Source organism: Serinus canaria, chromosome 1 (assembly GCF_022539315.1).
Source record: "Serinus canaria isolate serCan28SL12 chromosome 1, serCan2020, whole genome shotgun sequence".
Classification (NCBI taxonomy): Eukaryota; Metazoa; Chordata; class Aves; order Passeriformes; family Fringillidae; genus Serinus; species Serinus canaria.
Window position 1 is genome coordinate 21,934,733 of NC_066313.1, and position 13,615 is coordinate 21,948,347.

At 38.3% G+C, this 13,615-nt stretch overlaps 1 protein-coding gene across 20 annotated transcripts in view; it reads right to left on the minus strand.

Annotated features, from left to right (window-relative positions):
• Nucleotides 1-13,615, minus strand: part of ZBTB20 (zinc finger and BTB domain containing 20) — a 475,279-nt gene that overhangs the window by 229,988 nt on the left and 231,676 nt on the right. For 4 of the 20 annotated variants that reach the window (XR_003945573.2, XR_007778053.1, XM_050977315.1 and 1 more), the window contains exon 5: nucleotides 1,494-1,557. The exons of the other annotated variants lie outside the window; for them this stretch is intronic. The gene's annotated coding sequence lies outside the window, so the exon portion shown is untranslated. The remainder of the gene's footprint in view (nucleotides 1-1,493; nucleotides 1,558-13,615) is intronic. 20 annotated transcript variants of the gene reach the window in all.

The window sequence follows — 13,615 nt, forward strand, 5'->3', positions numbered from 1 at the left end:
TGGTCAGACATTAATAATCTGCTTCTCCTCTCTTCAGTCTCGCAGTACATTCTGACAAAGAAATTCTCAATATTCGCAGAAGAAACTGCATGCCCACAAGTAGGGTTGGACAGAGAACCCTTACAAACACCAGTCCGTAACCCTGCTGTCACAAACTGAGTCAGCACAGCTGAAACAATACCAGTGATAATCACTTTTACCCACCACCTCTGCCTGCCCAGGCCATTGTTTGGAGTGAGGACGGCTTTTCGCAAGTCCCTTTGAGTCACCATCTGTGAAACACAGCACAGCTGCACCAGCAGGCAACATGAACACAGATTTTAGCTTTATGTGAATTGCAGGTCTTACAAATACAGTCAAAAGCATTTTAAGGTAAATGTGTCATGTGAGAGCAAGTGAAGGTGTCCATAGTCAGTTGCTGTGGGGCAACTCCAGCCTCTTGCATATTGACTGTTACCTACATGATCCTTCACTCTGATAAATTGGCATGAGATGAGCAAATCTAAGTACAGGCAACTAATACAAACCACCACAAAAGTGGCCATATTATCATCTGAACATTTCATGTTCTACTTTATTTACAGTCCCCAGGGCTGTAATCCCAGCTGGTAGCTTTAATTAGTAGTGAATGTACTTTCACAACAAATTAGACCTTCTCCTTCTTGGGCATCAGAGATCCCTTCCACAGACAACTGTGGATTATGAAGAGACAAATTTTGGGGATGTTGGGCAGACAGTTTTCTCATATCAATATCTGAAAAGCTAGCATCACTCTCTGGCTCACAAGAGGGCTTGGCAGCAAGTCAGACTATGACTATCCAGAAGACTCTTCCCTCAGCGTCAGAGTAGAAAGACACATAATGGAAACGTGCAAAAAAGCGCAAATAATTCTGTTTAAAACTCAATGCAAAATTGTGGACTACTAAGGCCAGCTGCAGGAGCTGTCTTTTTCTTGTGAGTTTTGAGCCAAAGCATGGGATAACATAGCAAGCACCATCAGAGTATGTAAATATCTACTCTTGCTTTTCCCAGTCTGTAGCCACTAGCGAATGCCTTACTACAAAACTGCAAGTGTGGTAGGGTTTTTACAGCCTTTTTCCTCTCTTTGCCCGGGGATTTTTCTTTTCTTGGCTGTAACTAGTTGTAACCAGTTGTGAATAAGTCGTTATCCCTCTGTGCAACTCACAGCAACTAAAAGAAACCAGTGTCATTATGCAATTAAAAAAAAAAAAGAAAATAAAGAGAAAAAAAAAAGAAAAGTTTTGTTTTATGGTTAATTATCCATGGTCTATTTACAAAATAAATCAACCCATTGTGCACCACCAGGATTTGTGGCCTCATTTGAACTTTGCTTTTCATTAATCACTTTAAAAATAAAAGCTAACTAGTTGGGTTTTTTCTTCGTTTTGGTTTATTACTTGCATCTGGGTATAAATTGAAAAAATGGTGAAAGAACAAAGTATGGATTATTCACCCTCAGTTTCATGACTTACATGATCTCAGTCTTGTCTTTCTCCACGTGCCTAAACAGATGCACAGTCCAGAAATTCCAACATTCTGTAAGAAATGTAATCACAAGAAGATTGAAATATTTTTTATACTCAAATTTTGAGTTATAAAAAAAATCATAGCAAAAAGCTTGCCTTAAGAAACGAAAAGGTGGGCAAGCATCTACAAACATATTTAAGCTACTGAAGGAGGCGAATGAAATTACACACGTAGACATCCAAGTAATACACAAATGTTTGTGACAGATGAGTACAAGGCTATTTTGTTTAGACGACATCTACTTGCAGGCAGGCTGGAGAAGGCAGAAAATGGATATCTGATTTCTTTACAGTGCTTACAGTTTATACAAGAAACCAGAAATTTTTTTTTTTCTGAAAATGGTTTAATTATGTAAGAAGTTTAGCTCTTTTCCCTATGAGATGACAGAGGACTACCGAATTTCTGAAAACTAGCCAATGGAGATGCAGGGAAAGGACATTTTTAGCTGCTCTTTTAATAAAACACAACTAACTGTAATGACACTTATTTCATTCTGACAGGAAATAAGATACATATTAGCATAACAGTGAAATTTTTAACTAAGAAAGACTGAACAATTCATTTGTCTCCACTATGAACTGTTCCAGTAAAACTGAAAAAAAAGAAAGGGTGATCAATATACATGATAGCAGTATATACAATGGCAGTATACAAAAATATCATTCCTCCTTTTTTTTTTCTTTTTATTTACCAGTCACCCTTAAGTGTCCTTTGCCTTTACTATGACAGAAAGTCAGAGTGCTCCACGTAACCCCTAATGAAATGGTTCAGAGAAACTTGGGCTGTCTGGAGGTCAAAAAATTTGATTTTGTCTGCACTTCAGACTACAACTTTTTATTTCTAAATTCCTGAGCTGGATACAAGTATAAAGGTGACTGAACTTACCCAACAGGTATATCTTAGAAACTAAGACAAAGAACTGAAGCTAAGAAATTGGATCATTAATCATATGTATTATTACTAATAGGAGCTCTGAAAAATGATTTTTGCTTGCCTGTGGATGTGAAAAAGGATTGTAGAAATTTGAAAAGTTAAAGAAACCCACTGCCTCCTCCACTTTGCAGATGGCTGAGATGCTTTAACTTTCATTTCCAAATGTAAATTAGCTCCTACTTAAATGAAAGTAAAATCTTAAAGCTGCCTCCACCTGATTGCAAAGCACAGTGGCCGGGCTGGGAGGCTGGACAGGCCTTCAAAGAAAATAAAAGCCTTTTTAAGCAACTCCTCGTATGAACGCCTGCCCTTGCCGCAGCAAGCTGTGGCCCTACAGCCGCTTTCCATTATAAATGCTAAATTGGGAAATGTTTAACATTCTTTGTTTAATCTTTGCAGTATAAAGAAAAAACAGCTGATTCTCAGAAACATGACAGCCTGAGCAACCATTAGTTATCTGCCTCCCCCTTCCTCAAAGCAGAACAGGCCATTTCCAGCCTCAGCAGAGACTGACGCTTTTTAATCAGGAATGTATATCTGGATGGAACCTAGATGATGGGTTGAAACTCTGTCATATTTTGTCCCAGTGGTGTAAGGGGCCGAAGGCAACCAAGTTATTTAATAAAAAATGTGAAGAGAAAACCAGTTTAAGAAATACATGTAGTGGAAACTATGGACGAAGGTGGTTTCAGATGCCTGTTTCTGCACTGTTTTCTGTTAATATCTTTTCACAGTCCTTCCATGAAGGAGAGCGTCATTATTTATTTGGATTTAAACATTATCAACTGAGTGTATTTTCCTCTTGTTCACAGTACAGTCAAAGCAGCGAGTCTTGCTATTCTGCTGCAACCAGTCAGAAATAAATCAGCACAAACTCGGGAACGAGCAACCCTCTCAGCTGCTCACACAGACAAACTCTCTTTGTACCTCGTCTCTGCAAGAACTTCCCTAAAGGGGTGAGTTTCATCACGTGTCCAAAAAGTCACACAAGTCAGAGGTTTCTTCGGTTGAAATTGTGAAGTAATACCTCAAATCGAGTCCCCACAGAAACTGAACTAACTGAAATGTTTAGGTTTTTTAACAAAATTTTACCCTGAAGCACACTTTTCAGATCATCAAATCCAGCTCCCTGCTCTCTTCCACTACAGATATTAAAGGTCACTTCTTAAAGAGTTGTTTTTAAGCCTCTGCATCAACAAGGTGAATGTTGATGCAGAGGCTTCATCCTTCCCACCCCAGCCATGAGCATTCAGTAGCTGGCAGTGACGAGACCAGACATCCAGGGAGCCAATCCATGAGCAAACGAGGATGCTCTCCTTGGCCACAGGGGTTCTGACAGAACGGAGCATCCTCTCCTGGGGCTCCCTGATGGAAGCGCTCAGTCCAAACGGAGCCCTTGGTTCCTTGTTGTCCTTTAGTGACAACACGAAAACATTAACCATGGTACAGAGGTACAGCCAAGGAGCACCCAGGTGCTGGCCCTGCTCGAGGCACTGCACACATGCCCAAAATTGCTCCACACGGCTGCACTCGGGTGACCCTTCCCTGCAGGTGTCACAGCCCACCTGCACACAGGGGTTAAACTGCAGGGGCAGGAACACACGGGCTCTCTCCAGGAGAAATGAACCTGCTGTGTTGTTTGCTGTGAATGTGGAAGATAACAGCTTTGAAAAGGAGGGCTGCAGTAATGAACATTCAGTGCATCTAGGCCTGATACTTTTGTTACAATTACTCCAAAAACATTGCTTCTTGCAGCATTTCCTAGGGACTTCTGCAAGGCAAAAAGACCAGTGGAACTACTGAAGGCGCTAGCAATGAATTACTGATAGTAAAGGACACAAAATTGTCATAAACTTCAACCAAAGTGTGAGAGTTGCAAAAACGACTGTTCTGAGGAAGGGAGGGAGGGAGGAAGGAAACCTTGCAGAATAATTGCTAGATAAAAAGCCTACCATAGCTAATTCAGCACATTGCTGGATACAGCAACATAATTTAGCTAGCTATTTTTCAAATATACCCAAGCCTAAGTATGTGTCAGGGAAGAGAAATAATGAAATTTTGAAATAAAAATTAATGTAGAGCTCTTTTCATTTCTGTTGCTGTTTTTAAATCTTTAGAGTTCATACTTAACCTTTTCTCTAAAATAACAAACTTGAATTTAAGAAAACTAAGGCACAGATCTTCACAGAGACAGGACTCAAACAGCTTATGTTTAAAAATAAAATAGCAGAGTCTTTTTAAGTTGTGAAGACTTATTCATTAAAACTGAATATTAACATCTCATTTGAGAAACTGTTCAAACCATCCCTTTTGCCTATTTTGCCTATGAATTTAGGCAGACAGAAGTTTCACAGGTTGCATGTCTAGCATCTGGTCAAGTCAAATCACCCTCTCCTCCATAAATTAAAATTAGATTTCCATTCTGCAGAACACACAAAATTCCCTCGTTCTGGTTGCTGTTCAACCGTGCATATATAACCAGAGCTTTAGCAGCAGGCATTTACAAGGGCTTTTCCCTTTTTAAATTAGAAAATACTCAGGAAATAATTAAATGTTTGTTTGACCATTAAGGAAGGTTAGTGTCTTGATAGCAGCCCACCCAAGCATACAAAGCAAAGCTGGGGACTGAAGAGCTGGGAAGTTAGGGGTAACCCAGTGACACACACAGAGAAATGTCTCAGTAACTGAAAAGCAAGCAGATGCCTATAAGAGGGGAAATTGCTTGTCTGCCATTAAAAGTTATCAGGTTTTGTACACCTATTCCAAATAAGTCTCCCATTGCGATCAGTGCCGACAAAAAACTTACAGACTGAGACTCTGAAAAGACAAGCAGAAAGTAATTTTCACTCAAAGACAAATGATCACTCTTTTGATTAAGTCAAACACTGGACTCATTACTAAGCATGTTCTCTGTAAAGTTACACCATTTAAATCTTCCAAGCATTTTATAAAGGGCTGACAGCTATAAGGGACACCAGGATAAGATATTTTAAGGAGGTTCTCTCCTCTACCACATCCAACTGTGTTATAAACTGCCACTGATATGCTGATTCAGCCACACCTTACAAATACATAGGTTTTCAGGCCCTATAGTTCCTGCAGGGTAGTGTTCCAGAATTTAATCATCTGATGACCAAGGTAATTTTCATTTATATATTGTCATTACATTATATAGGGTTACTGATTCTTATATAGGGTTGGTGCCCACAGTTTGGTCTGTGTGGCAACACTGGCCTGAAATTTAAATAATTTTTTAACCTCCACAAAATATTTAAATGCCTTCTGCCTATGCATCTGAATTGATTTTATAAACACTAATAAAATATGTTTAGAATACTTCTGAAAGGCACAATAGAACAGTATCTGTTCTGTTGTGATTCCCTAGTGATTCTTTACCGAGACACAAATGGAGGCAGAAGAAATTTTCATTGCCCAGAGCCAAAGCAAGGGCTAGTTTCAGAATCCAGGTGTTCCAATACATTTCTGAATATATGTATACTCCCCAGGAGTTTGGCAAAATATATTTACACAGATTAAAACATACTTACAGAGCTTAAAATATTCCACTTCCTGTTTTCACAAAACCCTGTTTCATTTAAAGCTTGTCTCAGGGATCACTGTTGAAAGATGTCAGCTTCAAAATTTTTTTTCTATAATGCCTGAAGTGGGCATAATTCACAGCCAGATTCACTTTATGGCTCTTTTCTAATGCCAGAAAAACACTTTAAAATAACTGAGGATTGAGCCCTATAACTTTAGAATTGACCTAATAGACTCCTGACATCATATCAACAGAATTAGTAGCATTACACTGGGGAAGAATCTGTCCAAGAATGTGCAAGCAGACAAGAACGATTCGTAAAGGGCAGAAGAAAACAAACCTTGACACAATGCTCACAACCACAAACAGGTCAGATCCTCAGAGGATACAACTAGGAATAAATTGGTTGAAATAGCTACAGGAATAAATTCTTCCTGTAGTATGAACAGAAAAGAAAGAATGAACTTTTTTTTATTACTGGCCTATTTCTTCCCTTTCTTGAAGCTGAAGAATGCCTCTTTTTTCTTTTTTTACAAACTAATTTTTTAGCAAGGCTATATGTACTTTTCCTTGCATTTGATGGAAGTAAATTAAAATATCCCCACCAATTCTAATTAGAAGAATCTCTGGATCTTTATGGACATCAATCACTTAAAATAGAAATTAATAAAGTTCAACACAACCTAAAATTTCACTGTTCTTCTGCACTTGCTGCTGTTATACAGAGACTGACCTGACACTTGCATTAAGGTCAGGAGAGGAAAGGGAAAAAGCTTTCATTGTATACATCCAAAAGTTGGATGGAGGGAGAGAAGAGAGAGGAGGAGAGAGGCAGAAACACTGTGCAGAAGCCAGGGATGTTCCAGAGCACACTGTGACAAGAAAATACTGAATAAGAATTCCTCCAGCCAAAACCAGATCTTAAATAGATCCATTGTCTTCCAGCCTGGAGCCCTTAAAAAGGCTCAAAATTAAAGTCTGTGCTGTGGGCACCCAGTCGTTCTTTCCTTTCATCGGGATTTGCAGGTTTTAATACAATCTGTCGTCAGGAAAAACGGAGCTGTACAGTCCAGAGAGGTAACAAAAGCGAAAGGCAGCCGAGAGTTACATAACTGGCTTTTTACATAAATATTACATTTGAGAGATATTTTGCTTTTCAGAGAGGAAAAAAGATTAAAAAAAAAAAAGCTCAAACTAACGTCAGAGAATTCAATCCAACTTCACTTACTCCTTATCCCTCTTTCACTTCGCAACATGTATCGAATAGCTGAACTGAGGTGTTTCTTTTTCTTTTTTCATTATGACTAAACAAATAACCAATTCAGCCTTAAACACTTCATAACAGATTGTCTTGTATTACCTGAGAAGTGCACCACATCACGGAAGCTGGAAAAAAGTCTTATTTTCAAGCATAAGCAAGCCTGCTTTGCTCATCTGCAGCATGGGGCAATTAGAAATGACCATGGATGTTAAACAAGCCCGCCTCTGTACAGTCTGAGAAAAGGGAAAAAAACCCTGCAAGTCTCCCCATCTGTTATTTCCCTTTTTTTTTTTTTTTTCCTCTCTTTGGCTGTAGAAAAGCAAAATTATGCAAGAGCTTTTGAATGTAAAGCCTGTGTGTGCTTTTTCCCTTTTTGTCTCTGTGTACGCGGTATGAGCTGTTGCGTAACCCAGCACGGAGTGGGCGGCGAGCATTTACTATTGATTTACACTACTCCTCACACTGAGCAGCGAGACACACGCAAAGCAGAGCACAGAGGTGACATGGATGTGCATTTAAGGCATGTGCCATGGAGAGAGGGAAGTCAAGCATGTAAAAACAGAACTGTGCTCTCCTGAACTAAATGCAATTTTCCCAACCTTTTTGTTTTCATGCCCTTTGGTAGAAGAGCGGATGCTTTACAAACCCCACAAACCCCTCTGTCCAAAAGTAAGGCTTCCCTCCCACACACCCATGACCAAATCCTATTAGAAACTACAAAAACCTACCAATTAATGCCATTGTGACACTTCTTGTGCCAGGTATAAAGATGCCTATCAAGCTCTTACTGACCATGAAGGTCCATTAAGGTTACAAAGAGAATTCTTTTTTTAAGTAATACTATACATGAACCTTTTACTAATTTCTTTAGGCTCTCAGGAGCACAGAAATCACAGACACTATGCATAGTATGCAATACAAAGCCTTGGATTTTTTGAGATGATTGGGTGACATGGAAATATGAAAATTAGAGACTGGAAACAAGGGAAGTTCAACATATTTTGTTATCTTATTAAGCTTGCCAATATATTCATGTTGTTCTCTCTTTTCCACACATCTGGAGTCAGACAGTCCTCTAGCTCATTAATGAGAATAATTTTGAGTCAGTAGGGGGATTTGTCTCATTCACATAGGTGAGTGCCCATCACATTGCTGAATCCTTTGCCTCCAAGGTGAGACATGACTGGGCAGATCCTGCCTGCTCCCACTTGACACTAGGCCCTACAAAGCAAGGGAACACCACCAGGCTGGCACAACACTGGACTCCTGGGTATCCATTTATTTATTGGGTGGGGGATTTCTCTAATGAAGTCAGTGGGATTTCAAAGCACTTTAACATACTTTAAAGGATGCTGGAAGACTGAAGACTAAAAGGAAGTTTATTACAAACCACAGCAGACAGTGAGCCTTGTACCAGAAATGAAACTGAGTATGCTGATTAAGAAAAAAAAAAAAAATCAAGTATCAATCCTCTTAAAACTGCTTTTCCATTATCTTTACTGGAAAACACATATTCCCTATATTATTTTCTTCAGATTGTGTTTAATAGGCAACATGTTTTTTCTTCACAGATCTGACATCGGACATTTTTACAGGTCCTAAAATGGCACAGTGAGCAAACAAAAACTCCATGTTATAAGACAGGCAAACCCTATTTTAAGGAAATTAAAAAGATATGCAATGTTTCTGACTATTCTGTTTTTTTTTTTTTTTTTTTACCCAGGTCCACATCTACTAACATGGTACTATGAGCCAGCATGCAATTGGGATCTCTGTCAGGCTGTTAGGAAAGAAAACATTCATTCACTGTCTTGCACATGCTTATTCATTTTGTTTGCACATAACTGGAATTGCACTGAAATTACCCAGAAACGTTTTACACAAAAAGTCACGTGCAGTCTAACTAGTCTGATTTGTCTTAAAATGAAACTGACCCTTAAAGGAAAATAATAAGGTCTTCATTAAATGGCACCTAGTCATGCAACCTGAATGAAGCACTTATAATACAGAGGGGGCCAACTCAGAACATGCTCAGGCATATTCTCTTTGCTCACCAGGGGAATGCTGGGGGAAAGAAATGAGACCCAGAAGGCAAACTCTACTTCCCTGTCATGAAGCCACTAGAAATGATGCACCACAAGCAAACTCTGAGTGATGCTATGCAAAGTGAGTATGTCATGGAGGCTGAACTAGAGGACCAGCACATTAAACAATGAAAGCCTGCACTCTTCTGCCAAGACTGCATGTGAAAAAGAACATATTTTTCAGCACCATTTATACACTTAGTGTTGATGTTTAGTACATCCTCATCATATGGGACGCAACTTACAATCACAAAATGTTTTACAGGATGTTACACAAAATAGATACAGAAAGAGACTCAAGAAATAAAAGCTAAGGGGAGCCAAGCTCAGATATTGGTAAGGGCAGCTCCAACGCTGCTGTGCTTGCTTTATCATTGTCCAGAGTACACCTGTTTTTAAGCCCTTGTTAGCATGTCAGATTTGAAGCAACCAGCTGTGGACTCTACAGATCAGGTTCAAACAGAGCTCTGATTTACCTAAAAATATAAGGATACAAATAAGGGAGTTCAGAGCTGGTATATTCTGTTCTTAAGGGCTATCAAGCAAAGCTAAATAAAGTTTCCATTATAATCCACTTGCCTTCAATCACTCAAAAATGTTGGAAACTTCAGCACAGAAATTTTCTGCTCCTAATGTTTACCTAATCTTAAATTTAATGAAAATTTGAATAAACAAAAGTTCATCTGTTTTGCACACACAGAATGAGAAAAAAACATCCAGAGATTTAAGAGAAAGGGAAAAAGAGAGAGCTGAAACTGTCTATAGAAAAAGCACAGAAAACAACAGAAAATACAAATGGACTCATAAGTCAATACTGGCTAGATTTCTTTCAAGAAAAAAGTTTTTTACTCTGATGAAAATACTTCAACTTTTAAAATTACACACACCTACAAAATCCTACCAGACCTTTTATGAATGCCATCTTGGATACAGATTTAGGTCAAAAAAATCCTAAAAGAACCCCCATGTGGGTGCTAAAAACCCTTGTATTTGTATCTAATTATATATTACATTCTTTAATGTCTCTGGTAGATTCTCTCCCTACAAGAGAACATAGCTACAAAGTAATATTATTTTCACTGTGTTAGAAGCTGGTTTGGATAGATTTTTTGGGTTTTGATTCGTGAAACACATTAATAGCAGCTGCCTTTTGCATATATCAAAGATACTATAGCTCTGTATTTGTAGAAAAACAATGTGACTTCTTATTAAAGACTATCATAAGGGAGAAACTAAGGTTATAAACAAGTTATTACTCTAGGATTTCACGACTTTGTATGTAAGCTTAATGTTTCTCAAAACAGATTCTGTCTTTTTAATGACTGTAGGAGGACATAAGCCCAGTGCTGGGTTGCCATGGGCTTTTAATGGCAAATTGAATAATAAAAAAATATTAAAATTATAGAGACACAACCGAAATATACTAGGGAGGCTTGCCAACTGTTCCTGCTAGTTAAAGAATCAATAAACCTTTGCAGACCTTGTGCAACATGACTTTACTTGCAACAAAAGTAATTCACAACAAGAATGCTTTTCTTGGCAATTTATCTTTGCTTTTCTCCTACCAACTTCTCTTTCACATGAACCTTTTGGACTCCACTGCTTCGGAATGATCATGACACAGCAGAAGTTGCTAAACTTTCCCCACCCCTCGGCTAACCTATTAAACATGTGTAATGGTGTTATTTCCTAATGGTTCCTACAGACTGATATATTTCCAAGAGGGTTTTAGTCAACATGAATGGCAGTAAAATTGGCAAAGACTCAGAAAGCAAAGTCCAAGGAGACAAGAAAATAACTCAGAAAAAATGGTCTCTGGGTAGTTTTGCCATGTCTGCCAGAACCAAAAGAATAAAGGTTATGTCAGTGTTTCCATAATAAACATCAGTTTTCAAGATTATAACTCAGCTGCAAAGATCTGATCCAGACTGAAATCAACACATGTGGCATTTTAGATCAAGAGTAATTTTTTTATTTAAACTTATATTTCCCCTGCTGCAAAAGCAATCTAATGTTATAATTTAATCTGGTAAGTAATTACTAATTTATCAGAATTAGGGAGAGGAAGCAGAAAACAAAATTCAGAATTCACAATAAGTGCTTTCTGGGATTGCATAACTTTCCTTCCAGATATTCCCTGTGAGATTTTGAAAAGAGCGTATTTCTACAGTAATTTTTGGATCAGTATAATCTTCGTCCAACAAACCTTAATATCTGTTTTGCTCCCTAAAAGCAACATCTTGTTTTGAAGCACATGTGACTTTTATACTGTGCAGCAGACACAGGAAAATACTAGGAGGGATTCAGAAGAATTTACAGGATAGGCCAGTTAATTTTTGAAGTACTATAATTTATCACATTAATTCACCTTCACCACTCCTAAAACACACAGGTTTCACCCTGAGGGAGCCTGAATGACTCAAGGATATTCAGACAATGGATAAATCACACACCTGAGGCACCCCTGAAGCGCAGAGGGCACTGGGAGGTGCAAGAGCTGTGCCAGAGCTGAGAGCATCCTCCAGACCAGCAGCTGGAGCTGCTGCTGCCAGAGCCACCACGAGCTGCAGCACCTGAACCAAGGCTGCAGCTCCTTGTTTAATGAAGCTTTATCACTAGCTCAGGGACAAGAGGAAGTGCCTGTATCAGTCAGGCATTTCCCACAGCTTCTTGTTGATCAAAAACACATGAGTACAAACTCCTCTTTTTTGATTCAAGTATCTCAATAGGTACAGTAAAAACAGGCACCTTCACAAGACACTTCATGTGGCTGGAAAATCCAATTTTTAAGAAGCACCTAGGTGAGAGTAAACTGTGGTGTAAACTGAGTTTGTTAAAATATACCTGGAAGAGTTTGTTTTCAGGTTTCAACATAAGAAAGCTGAGCAGAAAATGGCTTGCACCAAACCAAGCAATAATTGCAGGAGCAAAACCCAGATATTCTGAGCTGCCTTTTCTTTTTTTATCTGCAGAGAAAAATTATTTTAAACTAGATACTTCAAGAAAACCTGCATTACATGAGCTAAATACCACAGTAAGCCTTTCACCACTTGATATTTTATTTTCTGTCTTTGGTTCTGTTTTGCCATACTAAGTATGGCTTGTCCGAATATGAATATACACACGCTGGTGTTTGCCTTTCCTCTGCTTTGCTGCAAGTTCCTCAGAATACTGAAACTTGACAATACTCATCAGCCAATCAGGTTATTTTGAATACAAATAAATTAATAAAATAAATAAAAAATAAATCTATAAAGTAAATTTATTTTGAACACAAATAAACTAAGAAAAAGTGATTTGTTTGTAACACAACACAAAACATAATCAGCAGTATTTCCTACTGTTATCCCTTCATTTTCACTCAGGACTGTCAGAGCACTTTGTACAAAAAGACAGACTCTTATGAACATCCTGCCCTGTGAGTAGTTCCAGTGGAATCATGACACTTATTAACCAAACAAGGTATTATTCAATTACCCAATTCTGTGACACATTTACTATGAATTCTACTCACAAATGGGAAAATAAGTTCATAGATTCTAAACAATTTGTGCAAGTTCTCACTCTAAGCAAGTGGTCAAGCTGGAAACAGAATGCCAAACACTCAGCCACCAGCCTCTTGCTGCAAACTCCTCAATACCACCTGTATTATACAGAGAAAAATAAAACACAGCATTGACAAGTTTCAGGCATTTTCCAGAAACCTTAATTTATCTGAACAACCTCATCTAAGAGCTACAGAATTAGCAAAAACTGAGTTTTCACCCTCTGAATAGCTGAAAAGTTTTCTTTATCTCTAGTAAAGGCTTTTCTGATTTTAACTACCTATATTACAGCTATGGATTAGCCAAAGAGAGAGAAAGATGTTAAAACAGGCATCAGAGACTTAGAAACAGAAGGCTTAGACAGACATATATGTGGACACACTCAACACTATTTCTGAAAGTTAATTTTGCACTTAAATGCTTTCCTCAATACTCTACCCCCAAGTTCATCTGGAGAGACTGTAGGACCTGAACCAAAGAAGACTGGTAGTACAGCAGAAGCAGAAAGTTGACAAGCACGGTGTGTGAGGCTTATTGCAAATTAAAATTAAAATAGAAACCAGAGGTAGCTCTTTTTCAGACTGTGGGTCAGGATTTTTATTTTACATACTTATTTTAAGGTAAAATTACAAATGCTATGCTTTGATTTCAGAAGAAACCACACACTGACTTATATGAAACAAATTCTTAGATATAGTAAATC